Source organism: Kogia breviceps, chromosome X (assembly GCF_026419965.1).
Source record: "Kogia breviceps isolate mKogBre1 chromosome X, mKogBre1 haplotype 1, whole genome shotgun sequence".
Taxonomy (NCBI): domain Eukaryota; kingdom Metazoa; phylum Chordata; class Mammalia; order Artiodactyla; family Physeteridae; genus Kogia; species Kogia breviceps.
In genome coordinates, this window is record NC_081330.1 from 88,339,945 (window position 1) to 88,361,525 (window position 21,581).

The following is a 21,581-nucleotide window of genomic DNA, read 5'->3' on the forward strand; positions in this document are numbered from 1 at the left end:
TGAGAGAGTGATTCAATTATGTGTTCCTAAACCTTATCACAAGACCTCCATTTGGGGAGTAGGTAGGAATAAGGGAAGCTTGAACTCTTCCCACCAACCCAAGGAAGTTGCAAACTTCAAAGATGCAAGCGAGCCTTTGCTTCCACCTAGAATGTCCTTTCCCATCATCTTGTCCTGTCTAGATCTTACCAGTCTTTCAAGGCCCACATCAGTGTTGCTTCTACCTGATCTCCCATAACTCCTCATAGCTCTTTCTAAGTTGGATATCTGTTTATAGCACACATAACTTTCTACTTTGTATTAGGGTTATTTGGTTTCACAGGAGGTTTTCAGCTTTTACACATTTGACTTTCATAAAATCTGCAGTCATATATAACATACATAAACCATCTTCTTTGGGCTGAATTTGGACTTGAATACATCAGAAAAACATTTCAAGCTATTGCCTGCCAGCCAACCCTCCAGTTCTGACAATGAAGCCATCATGGTAGAGCAGAGTTTGCACAGTGATTCAAATATTTTATTACATTTTCTCTTATTATTTTATATAAAATACAAATGGAAAGCCAAAAAAGTAAAAAAGCTAATACCACAATTTATACAAAGACTAATAACACTAAACACATCAAAAGCAATGACTCCTGAGATAAGTATATTAGAGCAGTTGGTCAACAGGGGATTCAATTGTGAAGGAAAAGAACAAGATAAAAGATATATGTACAGATGACTGAAAATACATCATTGAAAATTGAGTCCAAAAGGTACAATGTAATGAAGAAGGAAAAGGAGAAAATTTTTAGGTTTTGGACTGAGAATCAGTATAGATTACTACTGATGTATACGGGCTTCCAGAATAAGAGAAGTTCACAGCTCCACAGAGCTATCGATCAGGATACAACTTATCAATACTATATACAGTGCTATCAGATGAAAAAAGAAGGCTGGTTTTCCAATTCCATTGGATTTTTCAAGAGGGTTGAAAAGACACCTCAAGATCCACATGAAAATTCCCTGCTCAATCGTTTGAAAGCCGTTATCAACAAGTCATTCTTCCCAACATTAAAACCAAAAATGTTTAAAGAACTAATGGCCAAATATTTAAAAAACGAATGGATAAAAAAGATGTGGTACATATATACAATGGAGTATTACTCAGCCATAAAAAGGAACGAAATTGGGTCATTTGTAGAGACATGGATGGATCTAGAGACTGTCATACACAGTGAAGTAAGTCAGAAGGAGAAAAACAAATATCATATATTAACGCATATATGTGGAACCTAGAAAAATGGTACAGATTAACCAGTTTGCGGGGCAGAAATAGAGACACAGATGTAGAGAACAAATGTATGGACACCAAGGGGGGAAAGTGGTGGGTGGGGGGTGGTGGTGGTGGTGAAAAAAAAATTTGTTGGAGATTATAAAACCACAGATCTTTCTTGGGGCCTCTGACTAAACTGTAAGTTCAAATGCTGGGACTTGGCCTTCTGTCCTGGGTTCTTACCTTAAGATGAGCACAGAGTGTATTAAACTAATGTATGTAATAAATAAATGAGCCTCATTATTTTCCAACAAATATTTGCTGGGGTCCATAGAAGAGATAACACAGTTCTTGAAAGCAGAATGCTTTCAAATGTAAGGCTTACTTGTGAAGGGAGCTTCTGTTCCCAATAGGTTATATTGTTTCCAACAGGAAGTCTGCTATCATTCTTACCATTGTTCTGTACATAAAGCATCTTTTTTTTTAACGAGCTGCTGTAAGATTTTTCTCTTTATCATTGGTTTTAAGCAATTTGGTTATGACATACTTTAGTGTAGTTTTCTGCATGTTTCTTCTGCCTGTTTTTTTTTAAGCTTCTTGGATCTATGGTTTTCTAATTTTCAACAAAATGAGAAACATTTCAGCCAATAGTTCTTCAAATATTTTTTCTCACCCTTCCTCTCTTTTTGGAACTTCAATTACACGTATATTAAGGCACTTGAAGTTGTCTCACAGCTCACTAAAGCTCTGTTCATTTTTTTTTTCAATCTTTTTTCCCTCTGTGTCTTTAATTTTGGATCGTTTCTATAGTTATATTTTCAAGTTCATTAATATTTTCTTCTGCAATATCCAATGTCCAATATCCAAGAAAATCTTAAAACCACTTGTTATGGGACTTCCCTGGTGGCCCAGTGGTTAAGACTCCGGGCTCCCAATGCAGAGGGCCCAGGTTTGATCCCTGGTCAGGGAACTAGATCCTGAATGCTGCAACTAAAGATCCCGCACGTGGCAACGAAGATCCCACACATGGCAATGAAGATCCTGCGTGCCGCAACTGAGACCCTCCGCAGTCAAATAAGTAAATCAATAAATATTTTTTAAGAACTTGTTTTTAAAAAGATACTTTATGTGCAGAACAATGATAAAAATGATAACAGACTTCTTGTTGGAAACAATATAACCTATTGGGAACAGATGCTGCCTTCACAAGTAAGCCTTATGCTTATAAGCATTTTGCTTTCAAGAACTGTGTTATCTCTTTTGTGGACCTCAGAAAATATTTGTTGGAAAATAATGAGGCTATTTATCCCTTCATTGTATTTTTCATCTCAGACAATGAATTTTTCATCTCTAGAAGTTCAATTTGGGTCCTTTAAAAAATTCTTCCATCTTTCTCCTTAACATGCTCACTCTTCCCTCTACCTTCTTCAACATATAGAGTATATTTATAATAGCTGTTTTAATGTCCTTTTAAATTAATTTTATCATTGTATCATTTCTGGGTTTCTTTCTGTTAATTGATTTCTCCTTATTGGTTGCATTTTTCTGCTATGGTGCATGTCTGATCATTTTTTTTTTTTTTTTTTTTTTTTTTTTTTTTTTTTTTTTTTTTTTTGCGGTATGCGGGCCTCTCACTGCTGTGGTCTCTCCCGTTGCGGAGCACAGGCTCCGGACGCACAGGCTCAGCAGCCATGGCTCACGGGCTTAGTTGCTCCGCGGCATGTGGGATCTTCCCGGACCAGGGCACGAACCCGTGTCTCCTGCATCGGCAGGCGGATTCTCAACCACTGCGCCACCAGGGAAGCCCTGATCATTTTTTTAATTGAACTCCAGACATTGTGAATTTTACGATGTTGGGTTCTGGATTTTATTTTTATTCCTTTAAAAGATTTTGAGCTTGGTCTTCCCTGGTGGCACAGTGGTTGAGAGTCCGCCTGCCAATGCAGGGGACACGGGTTCGTGCTCCGGTCTGGGAAGATCCCACATGCCGCGGAGCGGCTGGGCCCGTGAGCCATGGCCGCTGAGCCTGCGCGACCGGAGCCTGTGCTCCGCAATGGGAGAGGCCCGCGTACCAAAAAAAAAAAAAAAAAGATTTTGAGCTTTGTTTTAGGACACAGATACATTACTTGGAAACAATTTTATCCCTTTGAGGCTTGCTTTCAAGCATTGTAGATGGGAACAGAGTAGTCTTTAGTGCTAATTTAGCCTTACTAATGAGGCAACATGCCTCTGAGTACTTTTCCTGATGTCCCATGTGTTTCAAGTTTTCTCCACTCTGACTGTTGGAAATGTAAATGATCCCAGCTCTACGTGAGCCCCAAGAATTCCCCCCCCCGCTGCTCCTTTCAGGTGATTCTTTTCTCAGCCTTGGATAATTTCTTCACATGCATGTGTTGACCAGTTTTCAGCTGAAGATTCAAGAGGAACGCTCTGCAGGTCTCTGGAGTTCTTCCTCTGTGCAGTTCTATACTCTCCATGCAGCTCTTCTCTCTCTGGTATTTTGCTTTATGAATTCTAGCTATCCTGGCTTCCCTGAATCCTCAGCTCCACCTCTTCAACTTAGGGAGAACATCAAGCTCTATTTGAATCCCCTATCCCTGTCTCTCTTCAGGAGTCGGCTGGGGCAATTGCAGAACTCATTTCATTTGTTTCCCATCTCTCAGGGTTTACTTTTCTGTACTGCTTGATGTCCAATGTCTGAAAGTCATTTTTTCCATATATTTTGTCTACCTTTAAGTTGTTTTAGGCAGAGGGTAAATCTGGTCCCTGTTATTCCATCATGGCTGGAAGCCCATTGAAGGTTTTTAAGTAGATAAATGATAGGATGGATCTGTGGGTTAGAAAGATCATTGATGGCTAATGTGAGAGGTGGACTGGTGGTACTGAAACATAGGTAGAGAGATTGGCAAGGAGGCTGGTGCAGTTTAGATCCATGTACGCAGCATCAAGGAAATCTGGCGATAAGAAGCACAAACTCAGCCATTCCCAGGACAGATTTCAGGACTGGTCTCTGGGAAGGAGGTGGACAAGGGAGAGCAAAGCTGGGCCCCAGACCCAACGCACAGGGCAGATTGTTAGATGATAACAAGCAGGAGATCCATCACCAAAACTGGGAAACCAGATGAGAAATGAATCTTAGACACCAATTTTGAGAAAGGGGAGAATGCAGAGGTAGCTACCCAGGCAAGATCTGATATATTAGCTTATGTATTGTACTAAAATCCTATGAATGAATGCCTGACTACTTGTAGCACTTATTATAAGCAACATGCACATGCCAATTAGTTGTTCAGTACCCTGTAACAATTCTTGAATTATTATTTTCCTTTTCACTTGTTTATGTCTTATCTCTTCATCTGCATTCTACGGATGCATTCTAAGGACGGTGGAGTAGAAGGACAGAAAAAGCTTAGGTTCTTGATTACCTTGTTGAGCAGCCTAGAATCTGTGTCCCTTCAGATTTCTTGTTATGCGACAAAGAAAAACAAACCTCTATTTGTTTAAGCCACTATTAGTCATATTTTCTATCACTTGCAGCCCAAACCATTCTGAACTGATACTATAGATTTTTAATTTATTAGATTCTTGCAGATTACTTTGCAAAAAAGGTAGTAGTGAGTCATGCTTCCATCAGCAATGGATGGAAGCAGAGAAATGAACATTCAACTGGATTTTTTTTTTGGTATATGGCATAAGGTAGGGATCTTTGCTTTCTTCTAGTTGGATGACCAAATTTGAAAGCACCATTTATTAAATAAACTATCTTTTTTGCACAGAATTGAAACAGATATTGGTTTGTTGTTGTTGTTGTTGTTGTTTTGGCTATGCTGTGCAGCATGTGGGACCTTACTTAGTTCCCCAACCAGGGGACGAACCCATGCCCCCTGCACTGGAAGCGTGGCGTCTTAACCACTGGACTGCCAGGGAAGTCCCGAAACAGATATTTTTATGTTTTCTGTAGTTACTGCTTTTCCTTCTTATATCTCCCTCTCCCCGACCCTGCCTCCCACCCAAGTTTTATTGTCTCAAGGGAAGGGATACACAAGACTAAAAGCAGATTTCACTTCCCAATCTCTTTGGTTTTGTGTTTCAAAAGCCCACATCCTTAGGGGAAGAGGATTAGAGATGTAGACAAAGTGTCTTGGCCAGAAAATATGAAGTGAGAAGGATTTTATCCGGCCTAGAGATAGCTTTTCCTGCCTAGGGCTGATGATAATGTAATGCTATGAGGGAGACCCATGGGTCCCAGATAGAGGGGACCTGTGTCCTGCTTATTGGCACAACCCCTAGTAGACAGGAAAACATGAGAGAAGAGAGACTGTCCTAGGCAGCCCTTAACAAAATTTCCCAAGTCACTAGCAGGGTCCCAGCGCAACTAAGGCCTGCCAGACCATAAAGGAACACTGTGGGCAGAGGCAGTGGACTGCTAAGTTATGTTGCCTGATGACCAGGGACTTAATGGACCTCTGCTCACAAGCCTCAGCACTGTGTAATAGCCCAGGATTGTGGCATGAGCTTGGCGTTGAGGAATATCAAGATGAATTGAGGTTATTTTACCGGCCCCATGGAACGGGGAGCTTGGAGTCTAAAGTTAAATCATAGACAATAAAGAAAGATACAACAAAATGATTAAAGGGCATGGACTCTGAACTAAACTAACTGGGGTTAAACCTCACTCTGCCATTTACTCGCTGTGATACCATGGGCGAGTTCTTTAACCTCTTTGTGCCCTGGTTTACTAATCTGAAAAATGGTGTTAATCACTTACCCCATAGGATTCAGTGGGTTTGTATAAAGTACATAGTAAATGTTATCTTAGTAGTAGTAGTAGCAATGATGGTGGTAATAATAGTAGTAGTAGTGGTGGTGGTGGTGGTAGACTCTGATTCATTCCTGCTACAGGAAAGATTTGTAACAAGACTGATTTGAAAGACTATTATGGAATGTTGGAACATATACAGAAGGGGCAGTGGAAGGGAAGGAGGGAGGGAAGGAGAGAGAAAGGAAAGGCAGGCGGGTAAATGCAGCCTTGTTTGTTAGCCCAGAAGACTGAATTATCTGATTCTCAGAAAAATATACCATACTGTACGTTTCTAGCAGAACTGATCCTCTTCTGGAGAAGGAAAGGTCTATTCCAGCCACCCCAACTCAGGCTCTGTATCCTGCCCACACGGGGTCTTTGTAGAGGAGTTACAATTTCGGACACCTAGCAAGTTTTAGAGAGTGATGTGAGCTTACTCTTTTTTTAGGCTCTCCAAGAGTTAGTTGCCAAGGCAAAGGCACTTACCTTAAATTTGCTCCCTGATATATGGCCTAGGGCACATGAGGGAAGATTGTGTCTAGGAAGAGGAGATCAGACTCCATAGTAAGGCTCAAGAAATTACATTGACCAATCTAAAAGGTGGAGTGTTTCTAAGTCAGTCACTATGCAGAAGATAGCTGCTCATTTATGAGGTAGGTGATGCTTATTCTTACTCAGGGGACACTCAACTCGTGCTGGGAGGAAGGAGAACCTCCTGGGAGGACATTAACATCCCCTAGATGATCCAGGTGAGAAATTCCCCCAGTGCCAAGGCTTGCCTGGAGAAAAGATCACCCAGGCATCCAAGCCCTGGGAGTTACTATCTTAAGGAGGGGGCATCTGGATGACAAATAAATTTTCTTTGCTGAGATGCTAAGATTTAATAGAGGGAGAATGTGGCTGCAATATTATTTTGAGATATAAATGGATTTTTTTCTTTCCTGTATTTTCTCCCCTCTTTTCTCCCCCGTCCCTCAAAGTAGTCAGCTTTGTGGTGTATCTCAGGGGAGGGAGGTGGCAAGGCAGGAAAACAAATATTCTGCCAGTCTCTATGGCTTTCATGTTCCAAAAGTGTAAGCCCTAGGGAAGGGGTACTTGGGTGCAGGCACAGTGATGAAGTATCTGGGCTAGGAAACTAGAAGGAAGAAAGATTTGCATAAGCTTAAAAAGATTCTTCTTTTCCTCACTCCCCTCTTCATGGGGGGGAAGATGCAGAGAGAGAGCTCGGTGGGAGCTCAAGCAGCATATACTTCCAGAAGCAACACTTGGTTGGCATGAAGACTCAAAAGAGGAAGGGCCGTGTGGAATGTCTAGATAGATGGACCAACAAGTAACCTTGGCAATGATTTCTGTGCCCCACGACTGGTAGAGATGTTGGAGATGACATAGCACCTGCAAAAGGCCATGTGGGCAGAGGGCTTAACAGTAACTGACAGGATCTAAGGACTTGGAAGTAGACACCTTTATCTACCTCCATGCCTGGGTACTATGTAAGACCCCCAAACTGTGGTGTCACCTGGGATAAGGGAAAAGAACAAGAACGACATATTGTTTTCCCAAAAACCTGGTCAAAGGAGGGCTCATGGTCAGAAACTGAGTTCCAGAAATAGTCACTACTCTACCCATGGCTGTAGTAGTCAGCTAACTGTAAACTTTGATGTTCATCCCAGTTCCATCTTGTTCATTGAAGGAGTCATCATCTGTGTGGTAAGGAGGAGATGAACAGCTAGTAGGGCGATGAAACTAACCCCCATTCATACCCCTGTGGGATGCTGGGGTCAAAAAATAGGTCCAGTGAAGCCTTTGCTAATTTCTTGGCACCAGAGCCCTCAGATAAGATTAACTAGATTATTGGAAGGATGTTTTCCCGGAATAATGTAAAGCCAAATTACAAATCGTTAATATGAATCAAAGTTTCTATCTGGTGAATAGAAATATCACAAATGACATTTGAGAGTCAGTGGAAACCAGCAGGTCAGAAGGGAGTGTTCCCTGCCGTACACTGTTGACTAGCTATAATTGCCCATTCCCCTTTCTGCCTACAGTGGCATTTGCGCTGAGTTATGGACAGGTTGTTTTCAAATAGAAGAGCACATCTGTCAGTAAAAGGTCTAAATTGAGAAGGGTCTGTATTTGGATGGGGAGCAGACTTACTTGATTTTCTAACTTCTGAGGTTTGTAAAAGTCATACTACTTCGTAGTTATTTAGCAAATGTTTGACTGTTGAAGAGGACCTTCTCAGAAGGCTTCACATGTGAGCAGGTTGAAGGGCTAACATCACAAGGCTCAGAAACAAATGAAGAAGAGCAGGCCACAACTGAGGGAAGTACCTGTTGATTTTCCTAAAGGTGGATATATGTGTGTGGTGGTGGTGGCAGTAGGGTGACACTGAGAAATAAAAAATGGTTGGGCAAAAGTTTCTAGTTTCCATTTCAGTGGGAGTTAGGACCTACTAAAGCTTGGAGTAACTTTGTAACCTTTGCACTGCCGTTTGGTGGTTATTTGGCTATGCTTCCTGTTTTCCCCATAGTAGTCAACAATTCAGCAGGGAAAAGGGACTATCTTCAGGGACAGTGAGGAAAGAAGGAGTTTGGGAGACCCCATACATTCTACAGCTAATTTGGAATGCAGAGAACTTTCAGGTTAGGTGGTTGCACTCTTTGGAGAAATCACACCTTGCTCTTACGAATTTAGCCAGGAAGGAAGATCTCCATAGGTGGAATAGCTGGACCTCATAGTCCTGAATTTCGTTCCCCAAGTCTCCTTCCATTGTCAAAAATGGAAGTGGGTGTTGGATTTATTAACGGCACGCATGGTCTGGTTTCCTTATATGTTCTGAAAATACTGGGATTAATAAGTGACCTTCAAGATGAAAGATGCAGAGACAAGAAACAGGGCTACAAGGTCTCAGACCATTCCACTCCATTTGGACTTAAGAAACTCCACAGTTAAATTTATTGTTTTTTGTTTGTTTGTTTGTTTGTTTGTTTTTGCGGTATGCGGGCCTCTCACTGTTGTGGCCTCTCCCGTTGCGGAGCACAGACTCCGGACACGCAGGCTCAGTGGCCATGGCTCACGGGCCTAGCCACTTTGTGGCATGTGGGATCTTCATGGACCGGGGCACGAACCCATATCCCCTGCATCGGCAGGCGGATTCTCAACCACTGCATCACCAGGGATGCCCAATTGGTTTTTTTAAAGCTGAAAAAGGCTGAGGTTCTAAGGTGTACAGTAGGAAAAAGAAAATGGGAAGATGGAAGAAGGGCTGGAAGAAGTTGCTGCTGCAGGCGGCCTGGCTTTAGGAAGACCATCTTTAACTACATATTGAAAATTTTATACCATAAAACAAAAACCTAGGTCTGAGGGAGCTAATGGTGGATGCTGGGAGGGCTCACGCCAAGGAGTACTTCCCAGAACTTCTGCTGCCAGTGTCTTTGTCCCCTTGGTAAGCCACAGCCACCCCCCACCTCTGCAGGAGACCCTCCAGCACTGGCAGCCAAGTCGCTGACAGGGTCTTGGTGCTCCGGCCGGGTGTCAGGCCTGTGACTCCGAGGTGGGAGAGCGAAGTTCAGGACATTGCTCCACCAGAGACCTCCTGGCTCCACATAACATCAAATGGTGAAAACTCTCTCAGAGATCTCCATCTCAATGTTAAGACCCAGCTCCACTCAATGACCAGCAAGCTACATTGCTGGACACCCTACGCCAAACAACTAGCAAGACAGGAACACAACCCCACCCATTAGCAGAGAGGCTGCCTAAAATCATAATAAGGTCACACACACCCCAAAACACACCACCACACGTGGATCTGCCCACCAGAAAGACAAGATCCAGCCTCATCCACCAGAACACAGGCACTAGTCCCCTCCACAGGAAGCCTCCACAAACCCCTGAAATAACCTTAGCCACTGGAGGAAGACAAACAAAAAAACGGGAATTATGAACATGAAGACTACAAGAAGGAGACCCCGAACACAGTAAGTTAACCAAAATGAGAAGACAGAGAAACACACAGCAGATGAAGGAGCAAGGTAAAAATCCACCAGACCAAACAAATGAAGAAGAAACAGGCAGTCTACCCGAAAAAGAATTCAGAGTAATGATAGAAAAGATGATCCAAAATCTTGGAAATGGAATAGAGAAAATACAAGAAACGTTTCACCAGGATCTAGAAGAACTAAAGAGCAAACAACCAATGATGAACAACACAATAAATGAAACTAAAAATTCTCTAGAAGGAATCAGTAGCAGAATAACTGAGGCAGACGAATGGATAAGTAACCTGGAAGATAAAATAGTGGAAATAGCTACCACAGAGCAAAATAAAGAAAAAAGACTGAAAAGAATTGAGGACAGTCTCAGAGACCTCTGGGACAACATTAAATGCACCAACAGTCAAATTATAGGGGTCCCAGAAGAAGAAGAGAAAAAGAAAGGGACTGAGAAAATATTGAAAAAGATTATAGTTGAAAACGTCCCTAACATGGGAAAGGAAATAGTCAATCAAGTCCAGGAAACACACAGAGAACAATACAGGATAAATCCAAAGAGAAACACACCAAAACACATATTAATCAAACTATCAAAAATGAAATACAAAGAAAAAATATTAAAAGCAGCAAGGGAAAAACAGCAAATAACATACAAGGGAATCCTCAAAAGGTTAACAGCTGATCTCTCAGCAGAAACTCTACAAGCCAGAGGGAGTGATAGGACATATTTAAAGTGATGAAAGGGAGAAACCTACAACCAAGATTACTCTACCCAGCAAGGATCCATTCAGATTCGATGGAGAAATCAAAACCTTTACAGACAAGCAAAAGCTAAGAAAATTCAGCACCACCAAACCAGCTTTACAACAAATGTTAAAGGAATTTCTCTAGGCAGGAAACACAAGAGAAGGAAAAGACCTACAGTAAGAAACCCAAAACAATTTAGAAAATGGTAATAGGAACATATATATCCATAATTACCTTAAATGTAAATGGATTAAATGCTCCAACCAAAAGATATAGACTGGCTGAACAGATACAAAAACAAGACCCATATATATGCTGTCTACAAGAGACCCACTTCAGACCTAGGGACACATACGGACTGAAAATAAGGGGATGGAAAAAGATATTCCATGCAAATGGAAATTAAAAGATAGCTGGAGTAGCAATTCTCATATCAGACAAAATTGACTTTAAAATAAAGACTATAACAAGAGACAAAGAAGGATACTACATAATGATCAAGGGATCAATCCAAGAAGAAGATATAACAGTTGTAAATATTTATGCACCCAACATAGGAACACCTCAATACATAAGGCAAATGCTAAAAGCTATAAAAGGGGATATCCACAGTAACACAATTATAGTAGGGGACTTTAACACCCCACTTTCACCAATGGACAGATCATTCAAAATGAAAATCAATAAGGAAACACAAGCTTTAAATGATACATTAAACGAGATGGACTTAATTGATATTTACAGGACATTCCATCCAGAAACAACAGAATACACTTTCTTCTCAAGTACTCATGGAATATTCTCCAGGATAGATCATATCTTGGATCACAAATCAACCCTTGATATATTTAAGAAAATTGAAATCGTATCAAGTATCTTTTCTGACCACAATGCTATGAGACTAGATATCAATTACAGGAAAAAATGTTCAAAAACTACAGACATATGGAGGCTAAACAATGCACTATTAAATAACCAAGAGATCACTGAAGAAATCAATGAGGAAATTAAAAAAAATACCTAGAAACAAATGAGAATGAAGACATGATGACCCAAAACCTATGGGATGCAGCACAAGCAGTTCTAAGAGGGATGTTTGTAGCAATACAATCATACCACAAGAAAGAAGAAACATCTAAAATAAACAACCTAAAGTTACACGTAAAGCAAGTAGAGAAAGAAGAAGAACAACAACAAAAAAACAAAGTTAGAAGAAGGAAAGAAATCATAATGATCACATCAGAAATAAATAAAAAAGAAATGAAGGAAACAATAGCAAAAATTAATAAAATGAAAAGCTGGTTCTTTGAGAAGATAAAGAAAAATGAAAAACCATTAGCCAGACTCACCTAGAAAAAAAGGGAGAAGACTCAAATCAATAAAATTACAAATGTAAAAACAGAAATAACAACTGACACTGCAAAAATACAAAGGAGAGATTACTACAAGAAACTATATGCCAATAAAATGGACAACCTGGAAGAAATAGACAAACTCTTAGAAAATCACAACCTTCTGAAACTGAACCAGGAAGAAATAGAAAATATAAACAGAACAATCATAAGCACTGAAATTGAGACTGTGATTAAAAATCTTCCAACAAACGAAAGCCCAGGATCAGATGGCTTCACAGGCAAATTCTATCAAACATTTAGAGAAGAGCTAGCACCTATCCTTCTCAAACTCTTCCAAAAGATAGCAGAGGGAGGAACACTCCCAAACTCATTCTATGAGGCCACCATCACCCTGATACCAAAACCAGACAAAGACGTCACAAAGAAAGAAAACTACAGGCCAATATCACTGATGAACATAGATGCAAAAATCCTCAACAAAATACTAGCAAACAGAATCCAACAGAACATTAAAAGGATCATACACCATGATCAAGTGGGGTTTATCCCAGGAATGCAAGGATTCTTCAATATACACAAATCAATCAATGTGATACACCATACTAACAAACTGAAGGAGAAAAACCATATGATCATCTCAGTATATGCAGAAAAAGATTTTGACAGAATTTAACACCCATTTATGACAAAACCCCTCCAGTTAGTAGGCATAGCAGGAACTTACCTCAACAAAATAAAGGCCAAATATGACAAACCCACAGTCAACATTGGTCTTAATGGTGAAGAACTGAAACCATTTCTTCTAAGACTAGGAACTAGACAAGGTTTTCCACTCTCACCACTATTATTCAACATAGTTTTGGAAGCTTTAGCCACAGCAATCAGAGAAGAAAAAGAAATTCAAATTGGAAAAGAAGAAGTAAAGCTGTTACTGTTTGCAGATGACATGATACTATACATAGAGAATCCTAAAGATGCTGCCAGAAAACTACTAGAGCTAATCAATGAATTTGGGAAAGTAGCAGGATACAAAATTAATGCACAGAATTCTCTTGCATTCCTATACACTAATTATGAAAAATCTGAAAGAGAAATTAAGGAAACACTTCCATTTACCATTGCAACAAAAAGAATAAAATACCTAGGAGTAAACCTACCTAAGGATAACAAAGACCTGTATGCAGAAAACTATAAGACACTGATGAAAGAAATTAAAGATGATACAAACAGATGGTGAGATATACCATGTTCTTGGATTGGAAGAATCAACATTGTGTAAATGTCTATACTACCCAAAGCAATCTATAGATTCAGTGCAATCCCTATCAAACTACCAATGGCATTTTTACAGAACCAGAAAAAAAGACTTCACAATTTGTATGGAAACACAAAAGACCCTGAATAGCCAAAGCAATCTTGAGAAAGGAAAACGGAGCTGGAGCAATCAGGCTCCCAGACTTCAGACTGTACTACAAAGCTACAGTAAAGAAGACTGTACGGTACCGGCACAAAAACAGAAATATAGATTAATGGAACAGGACAGTCAGCCCAGAGATAAACCCACACACATATGGTCACCTTATTTTTTGATAAAAGAGATAAGAATATACAATGGAGAAAAGACATCCTCTTCAATAATTGGACAGCTACATGTAAAATGGACAGCTATATGTAAAATAATGTAATTACAACACTCCCTAACACCATACACAAAAATAAACTCAAAATGGATTAAAGACTTAAATGTAACGCCAGACACTATAAAACTCTTAGAGGAAAACATAGGCAGAACACTCTATGATGTAAATCACAGCAAGATCCTTTCGACACACCTTCTAGATAAATGGAAATAAAAACAAAAATAAACAATGGGACCTAATGAAACTTAAAAGCTTTTGCACAGCAAAGGAAAACATAAACAAGATGAAAAGATAACTGTCAGAATGGGAGAAAATATTTGCAAATGAAGCAACTGACAAAGGATTAATCTCCAAAATTTACAAGCAGCTCATGCAGCTCAATATCCAAAAAGAAAGAACCCAATCCAAAAATGGCCAGAAGACCTAAATAGAGATTTCTCCAGAGAAGATGTACAGATTGCCAACAAACACATGAAAGGATGCTCAACATAACTAACCATTAGAGAAATGCAAATCAAAACTACAATGAGGGCTTCCCTGGTGGCGCAGTGGTTGAGAGTCCACCTGCCAATGCAGGGGACACGGGTTCGTGCCCCGATCCTGGAAGATCCCACATGCCACAGAGCGGCTAGGCCTGTGAGCCATGGCCGCTGAGCCTACGCGTCCAGAGCCTGTGCTCTACAACAGGAGAGACCACAACAGTGAGAGGCCTGTGTACCACTAAAAAACAAAAATAAAAACAAAAAACTACAATAAGGTATCACCTCACACCGGTCAGAATGGCCATCATCAAAAAGTCTAGAAATAATAAATGCTGGAGAGGGTGTGGAGAAAAGGGAACACTCTTGTACTGCTGGTGGGAATGTAAATTGATACAGCCACTATGGCGAACAGTATGGAGGTTCCTTAAAAAAGTAAAAATGGAACTACCATACGACCCCGCAATCCCACTACTGGGCATATACCCCGAGAAAACCATAATTCAACAAGAGTCATGTACCACAATGTTCATTGCAGCTCTATTTACAATAGCCAGGACATGGAAGCAACCTAAGTGTCCATGGACAGATTAATGGATCGAGAAGATGTGGCACATATATACAATGGAATATTACTCAGCCACAGAAAGAAACGAAATTGAGTTATTTGTAGTGAGGTGGATGGACCTAGAGTCTGTCATACAGAGTCAAGTTAAATAAGAAAGAGAAAAATACCATATGGTAACACATATATATGGAATCTAAATAGAAAAAAATGGTTCTGAAGAACCTAGGGGCAGGACAGGAATAAAGACGCAGACGTAGAGAATGGACTTGAGGACATGGGGAGGGGGAAGCATAAGCTGGGATGAAGTGAGACACTCGCATGGACTTATATACACTATCAAATGTAAAATAGCTTGCTAGTGGGAAGCAGCTGCATAGCACAAGATCAGTCCAGTGCTTTGTGACCACCTAGAGGGGTGGGAGGGAGACACAGGAGGGAGGAGATATGGGGATATACGTATATGTATAGCTGACTCAGTTTTGTTATAAAGCAGAAACTAACACACCATTGTAAAGCAATTATACTCCAATAAAGATGTTTTAAAAAAAGAAAATGGTGGGAAGAGGAGAGATTAGTATAGCTCAGTGATAGGGCCCTTAGGCTGGGCATTTGAAAATATTAGCCTGGCATTTTCCACTTAGCCTCCTACCCTCAAGGCATCCTGCTGAGGCTTGAGGGGCAATTCAGCCCTTTAGGAGCTTTTGTTCAGGGTCTCTGACACCAGATGCAACCTGAGGGATTGTAAAATTCATGGGCTCTGGAGTGAACACACCTGGGTTCAAGTTCTGACTCCTCCATACATAGTTGTGTGAACTTGTCCATTTTCCCCTCCTGAGCCTCAGTTTCCTCCTCTGTGGAGCCAGGATCGCTCTTGGGAGAATGACAGAAAGGACTCTGTACTGCACCTGACAGTGCAGGAAGCAGTTCTTAAATAAAGCCACTGCGCGGAGGTTAACATGTAGTGAAAGCTCCAAGAAGTTAGCAGTCACTACCAACTAGAGAATCTGGGAGGTGGACGATAGGTGACGGTGAAAGGCAGCTTCAGGGGGAGGTGGCCTTTCCGCATGCGCTCAGTCTTGGAGCCCGGAGGAGCTGCGAGGGGGCGTGGCCAGGTTTTTGAGGGGTTGCTATGGTACCGAGGGGCCAGGGAAGGTTAACCTAACCCTTAAAACATTATTCCCTCCCCCACCCCACCCGCCACCGCTTGGGCCGAGGGCCATTGTTCCTGGCAATATGGCGTCAGTAATCCCCCTCTCGGACGGAGGCCTAAGTAAGGTTGAGGTGGGAGTGGGTCTGGAGGTGGGAACAAAAACTACAATTCCCAGAGTACATCGCACCCGCCCGCGAAGCGCAGGGCACGTGCCCAGGCCTAGCGGTTACATGCCGTCAAAAATCCGTTTCATAGCTTTCCTTTCCCATCCCCGCTTTCGTCGTTGCCCAGCCCCCGCGCGCGCGCACTGCGGTCCTGGGGGGTAGGGGGGACATGCCATGGCCGTTGCCCTCGCAACGTAATCGGGAGACAGGTATTTGTAAATCTGTGCTTCGATTTCTAATCCCGAAGCCGGCAGGTATGAGTCTCGCGAGAGAAGCCGAGAGTTGGAAAAATGGAGTTAGGGGTAGCGGGTGAAAAGGTGCTGGGGGTACCACATCGCGGTAGAGCGACAGCATTTAGCGGCTTGTGGAGAACTGAGAGTGGGCAGTGGGTAGCTAGGAACAAGTGTGTGCTTGGACTCTTTTTTTGGAGGGGAAGAGGGTAAAGCAGCTGTGGAGAGAGAGCTTTTGAACACACAGGAGGTGTCACGCGTGGCTCCTTACAGATTTTCTTTTCGGAAGGGAGAGAATCCTTTCTCTCGACGCGCATCCCTCTCTCCCGCTGTGCTGAGGAGGGCGGGGGAAGAGTGCGCACGCTCTAGTTGGCTAGCCACTCGGCACCTCGCAGCGATAGGGGCCGTTCGGAGTTGGGGCTGCTCAGTCGGCTTTCTCCGCCCCTCCCCCCTCCTTTCGTCCCCTCCCTTCCCCGCCCCCTCCGTCCCCCTCTCCTCTCCATCTGAATTCCCTGACTGGTGTACGCGTGCGCCTGCCCAGCTCTCGGGCGAGCGCGAGCTTGCGATCGTACCCCACTCCCCTAACCCCGCCCGCTCTTTACCTACTGTCCGTAGCTGGCCCGGTGGGCTAGCGCGGAGACGCTCGCGCGCGCACGCGCACACGACGCGGAGCGGAGCGCGAGACATCGAGGAGGGGAGTAAACGGCATCAGAGGAGGCGGTGTGTGTATCTGTGTGTTCTACGGTGTGGCTAGTCGAGGGGCGAGCGGAGGCTTGAAGGAGTGCGAGGGAGAACCGAAAAGAGAGTCCCCCTCCGCGAGAGCCTCTAATCTGGTGAGGGTCCCGGGCCGGCCAGGAAGCTGGGAGTGAGGGAGGAGGCCGGGGGGGGCGTGTCTGGGATTGGGTTGAGAGATGAATGGGCCGGGGATGAATGGAGGGAGGCAGCGGCGGCCAAGAGTCTGTTCAGAGTAAGCGCCCTAGTGGGGGGCGGCATGACCGAGGCAGGGTGATTGCCGACACCAAGACGTGTGGGACGAGGCCGGGCTCGGGTCTTCAGGGTTGTCGGAGCTGCTTTCGGTGTGAGCCAACAGGCGGAGAGGAAAATCAGAGGGGGAAAGTGGGGAAGGGCAGGTTTAAGGTTGAGTTACGTTTTTTGTCTTTTTCGTTGGCGGGGGGTGGCAACTTTGGGAGTTCATGGGAGACTAGGGGACGGAGAAGGTGAGGAGGTTACGTGAGGGGGCCGGGTGACGGTTGACAAAGGACTGAGTGATCATTTAAGTGAGGTGAGGCTACTGAAAGGGAAGATCGCTTCGGGTTTTCGAAGTTGAGTTTCAGGATATAATGGGGTGAGGGAAAGATTTAATTTAGAGATTCAGTTGATGTGTGAAGGTCGATAGGACTGTATCTTGTGAGGGATACTGCTGCCTGGTTGTGTAAATGGGTTAGGTTCAAGGAGATTGAGAGGTATTATTTGGGAACGGTGTGTTTTGTGATTGACAGGTTGGGGATGGGGAGGAGATGGTATGATGGGGTTAGGATAAAAGTGCTGAGGTGGCTTCACTGTACTGAAAGAGGTTTTGTTTGACTAGTTAAGAATGGTGAAACATTTATGTAGTGGGGTGTAGGTGGAAATCCTGCACGTGTGTATCTCTCTATCTTGCGAGTTGGTAGATCTTGTTAAAATGAAATTGAACCCTCAAAACAGATGCAAGTGGTATGGCTATTCCTTCCTAAGAGTTACTGTGGACTGAAGCAATTGTATGATAAATAGCCTTTAAGTTGTGAAAATCTTCTGTATGGTGGTTGATTGCATTCAATTTTGGGAGGCATTGTTACCTGTTTTTCATCTATAGTAAGTTGTAATACCAAGAGAACTTTGAAAGAGGTCTCTGTATATTACACAGAGCAGCAGGTGTTTTCTAGACAGTCTCTATCCTTTGAATTGATGAATTTAAAAATTGTCAACAGTCCAAAGGAAAGATACCTTGCATTAAAGGATAAGTAAAATGCTGATTTTGAATGCTAAAATAATTCTACCTGATTTTTTTCGTTAATCTGAATTTATCTTGTTTGAAAATTGACACTTGCTTTTTGGTGTGAGTTTAAATTACAGCAGATTACTTGGACGTGCTGTTCTCTAAATTCGTATCTTCTGTTAAGGATGTCTTGTGATGGTCTCATTCTTTTCTGGGTCAAGATTAATAGTTTATGGATTTTTAACTTTTCATGGTTACTTTTTACAAACTTTACTGACATATATTCATTTATCTTGGAAATATTGCAGATTTGAGAACATTCCCATGCCCTTTTTCTTTTATTCTGCTTTGATGTTGGAAAGAGTGTAATCCTTGTTTTGGCTACCCAGAGTTTAAATATAAAAGTTGATACAATGTTCACATTCTCTTAGATTAAATGAATACTTAGTGTATTAAGCAGTAGAGTAGCAGTATAAAAGCACCATGAAACCCTGGAAATGTTGCATCAACTCTGGCAGGCAAGCTGGTCTCCCAGTTTCGAACTAGATGTTCCTGGAGTGGAAGAACATTCAAGTATTGAGGCAGGAAAGTGTAGGCATGGTATATTTGGGGAGTGGAATGAGATAAGGCTGGAATCTTAGATTGAGGCTGGGATGAAGGACTATCCTGCAGAGTTAGGAGCCCTTGACTATTTACCAAGGAGGGAATAGCATAAGCAGATTTGTGGTGTTCGTCTCTCTGGCTTTGCTTCTGATCTCTCCCCCTCCCTTTGAATTTGAATTCATTCCTTTTATACTAACCTCTGTCATAAGCTATTCCTGAAAGCCTTTCCTGCTCCCCCTTTTTTCCTTTTCCCAGCATCCTCCACCAGGCTAGGTTAGGTGCCCCTCTTTAGTGGTCCTATCACACCTTGTACATATTTTTATTACTGTACTTCTTTTGGGAAGCAGGCAGGAAAGTTATTTTCCTTTTTATACCTGAGAGAGAAAATAAAGCTCAGAAAAATAAGACTTGCCCTAGTAAGTAAGTGGTCAACCCTGGAGTTCTGACTTCTAGACTAATGTTGATCCTCACCCATATCCCAAGTCTACATTTATTGATGTAATTATTCTGTAGTGTTTTAGGAGTTAAATTTCTGTAATGTGGACTTTAACTTTCTTCCCTAGGGGAATTTCTTTTCATTAACATGTCCATCACTTAGCCAGGAAATGATAAAGCCAATGGTTGCACAGAACCAGAGTAGTCAGAAGTTAAGATGAGAACTGTTTTATTGCTATCAAATTTCTAGTCAGATAACTAACTTAAAAATAATTAATGGAGGGCCTGCATTTTTGTGTATATGTTTGTGTGTGGGGGGGTGTGTGCAAGAAAAAACTCTTCCTTTCTTAGTCTCCCATCTTATTATAAGTAGACCAGCTCTATTTGCAGATATACCTGATTATGTCTCTTGGCTAAAAGCCAGAATACTTTCAGAGGGGTGGGTCTTTTCCATTTTTGTTTGAGATCATAAAATTTATGGCACTGTTAGGACATATTTGATAGCTGTAAAGGACATCTATAAAGGCATTCATACAGAAATTCCCAAAGCTTCAAAAGTAGAATTTGATGCCAGTTTTAATTGTTTTGGTAGAGCTTGTCATGAGATATTTGGTTTGGAAAATGTTGAGATTAACTTACTGCAAAAGTGAGCCTTTAATGCCCCTTTCTTCAAGGAATATATTATTTTTTTCATTAACTTTTTAAAAATTAGAAATGAAGAAATTGTTTTCTGTGTTTTAACCTTGTAACTTTTTATTGTGATAAAATTCACATAACATAAAATTTACCATTTTAGAGTGTACAATTCAGTAGCATTAAGTACCTTCATGATGTTGCACATCTAGTTCCAAAACATTTTCATCACCCCAAAAGGAAACCCTTTACCCATTAAGCAGTCACTCCCCATTCTTCTTTTCCCCCAGCCACTGGCAACCACTGATCTCCTGTCTCTATTGATTTGTCTATTCTGGATATTTCATATAAAAGGAATCATATAATACGTGGTCTTTTGTGTCTGGGTTCTTTTACTTTACATGTTTTTGAGGTTCACTCACATTGTGGCATGTATCAGGTACTTCATTCCTTTTTATGGTTGAATAATATTCCATTGTACGGATATACTGCATTTTATCTATTCAAAATGGTCATTTGGGATCTTTCCACCTTTTGGCTTTTGTGAACAATGATGGTATGAATATTTGTGTACAAGTTTTTGTTTGAACACCTGTTTTCAATTCTTTTGGGTATGTACTGGGTTACATGGTAATTCTGTGTTTAACTTGTTGAGGAACCACCGAACTGTTTTCCACAGTGGCTGCACCATTTTACTTCCCCAGCGTATAAGGATTCCAATTTTTTCACATCTTTCCCAACGTTTGTTACTTTGGGGGTTTTTGTTTGTGTGTGTGTGTTTTATGGCCATCTAGTAAGTGTGAAGTGATATCTCATTGTGGTTTTGATTCCCATTTCACATCTTTTCATGTGCTCTTGGCTATTTGAATTTCTTCTTTAGAGAAATGTTTACGTAAGTCCTTTGCCCATTTTTAAATTTGGTTGTCTATCTGTTTATTGTTGAGTTGTAGGAGTTTTTAAAAATTAAATATTTATTTTTGGCTGCGTTGGGTCTTCGATGCTGCGTGCGGGCTTTCTCTATTTGCAGTGAGCGGGGCCTACTCTTCCTTGTGGTGCATGGCCTTCTCATTGTCGTGGCTTCTCTTGTTGCGGAGCACAGGCTCTAGGTGCCCAGGCTTCAGTAGTTGTGGTTCGCGGGCTCTAGAGTGCAGGCTTAGTAGTTGTGGCATCCGGGCTTAGTTGCATCGCGGCATGTGGGATCTTCCCGGACCAGGGCTCAAACCCATGTCTCCTGCATTGGCAGGCGGATTCTTAACCACTACGCCACCAGGGAAGTCCCGTAAGAGTTTTTTAAAAATATATTCTAGATACTAGGGCCTGATCAGACATATGATTTGCAAATATTTTCCCATTCTGTGAGTTGTCTTTTTACTTTATTTATTTTTCAGTTTTATTGAGATAAAATTGGCATACAGCACTGTATAAGTTTAAGGTGTACAGCATAATGATTTGACTTAATCATCATGAAATGATTACTACAGTAGGTTTAGTGAACATCTGTAATCCCATATAGATACAATATTAAAGAAATAGAAAAAAAATTTT

The 21,581-nt window shown here is 41.7% G+C and overlaps 1 protein-coding gene across 4 annotated transcripts in view; it reads left to right on the top strand.

Annotated features, from left to right (window-relative positions):
- Positions 1–16,352: 16,352 nt before the first annotated feature.
- Positions 16,353–21,581, top strand: part of WNK3 (WNK lysine deficient protein kinase 3) — a 186,198-nt gene continuing 180,969 nt past the window's right edge. For 3 of the 4 annotated variants that reach the window (XM_067023027.1, XM_059049735.2, XM_067023029.1), the window contains exon 1: positions 17,081–17,223. The gene's annotated coding sequence lies outside the window, so the exon portion shown is untranslated. Of the gene's footprint in view, positions 16,370–17,080; positions 17,224–21,581 lie in introns of those variants that run through there. The other variant, XM_067023028.1, reaches the window with a different exon arrangement.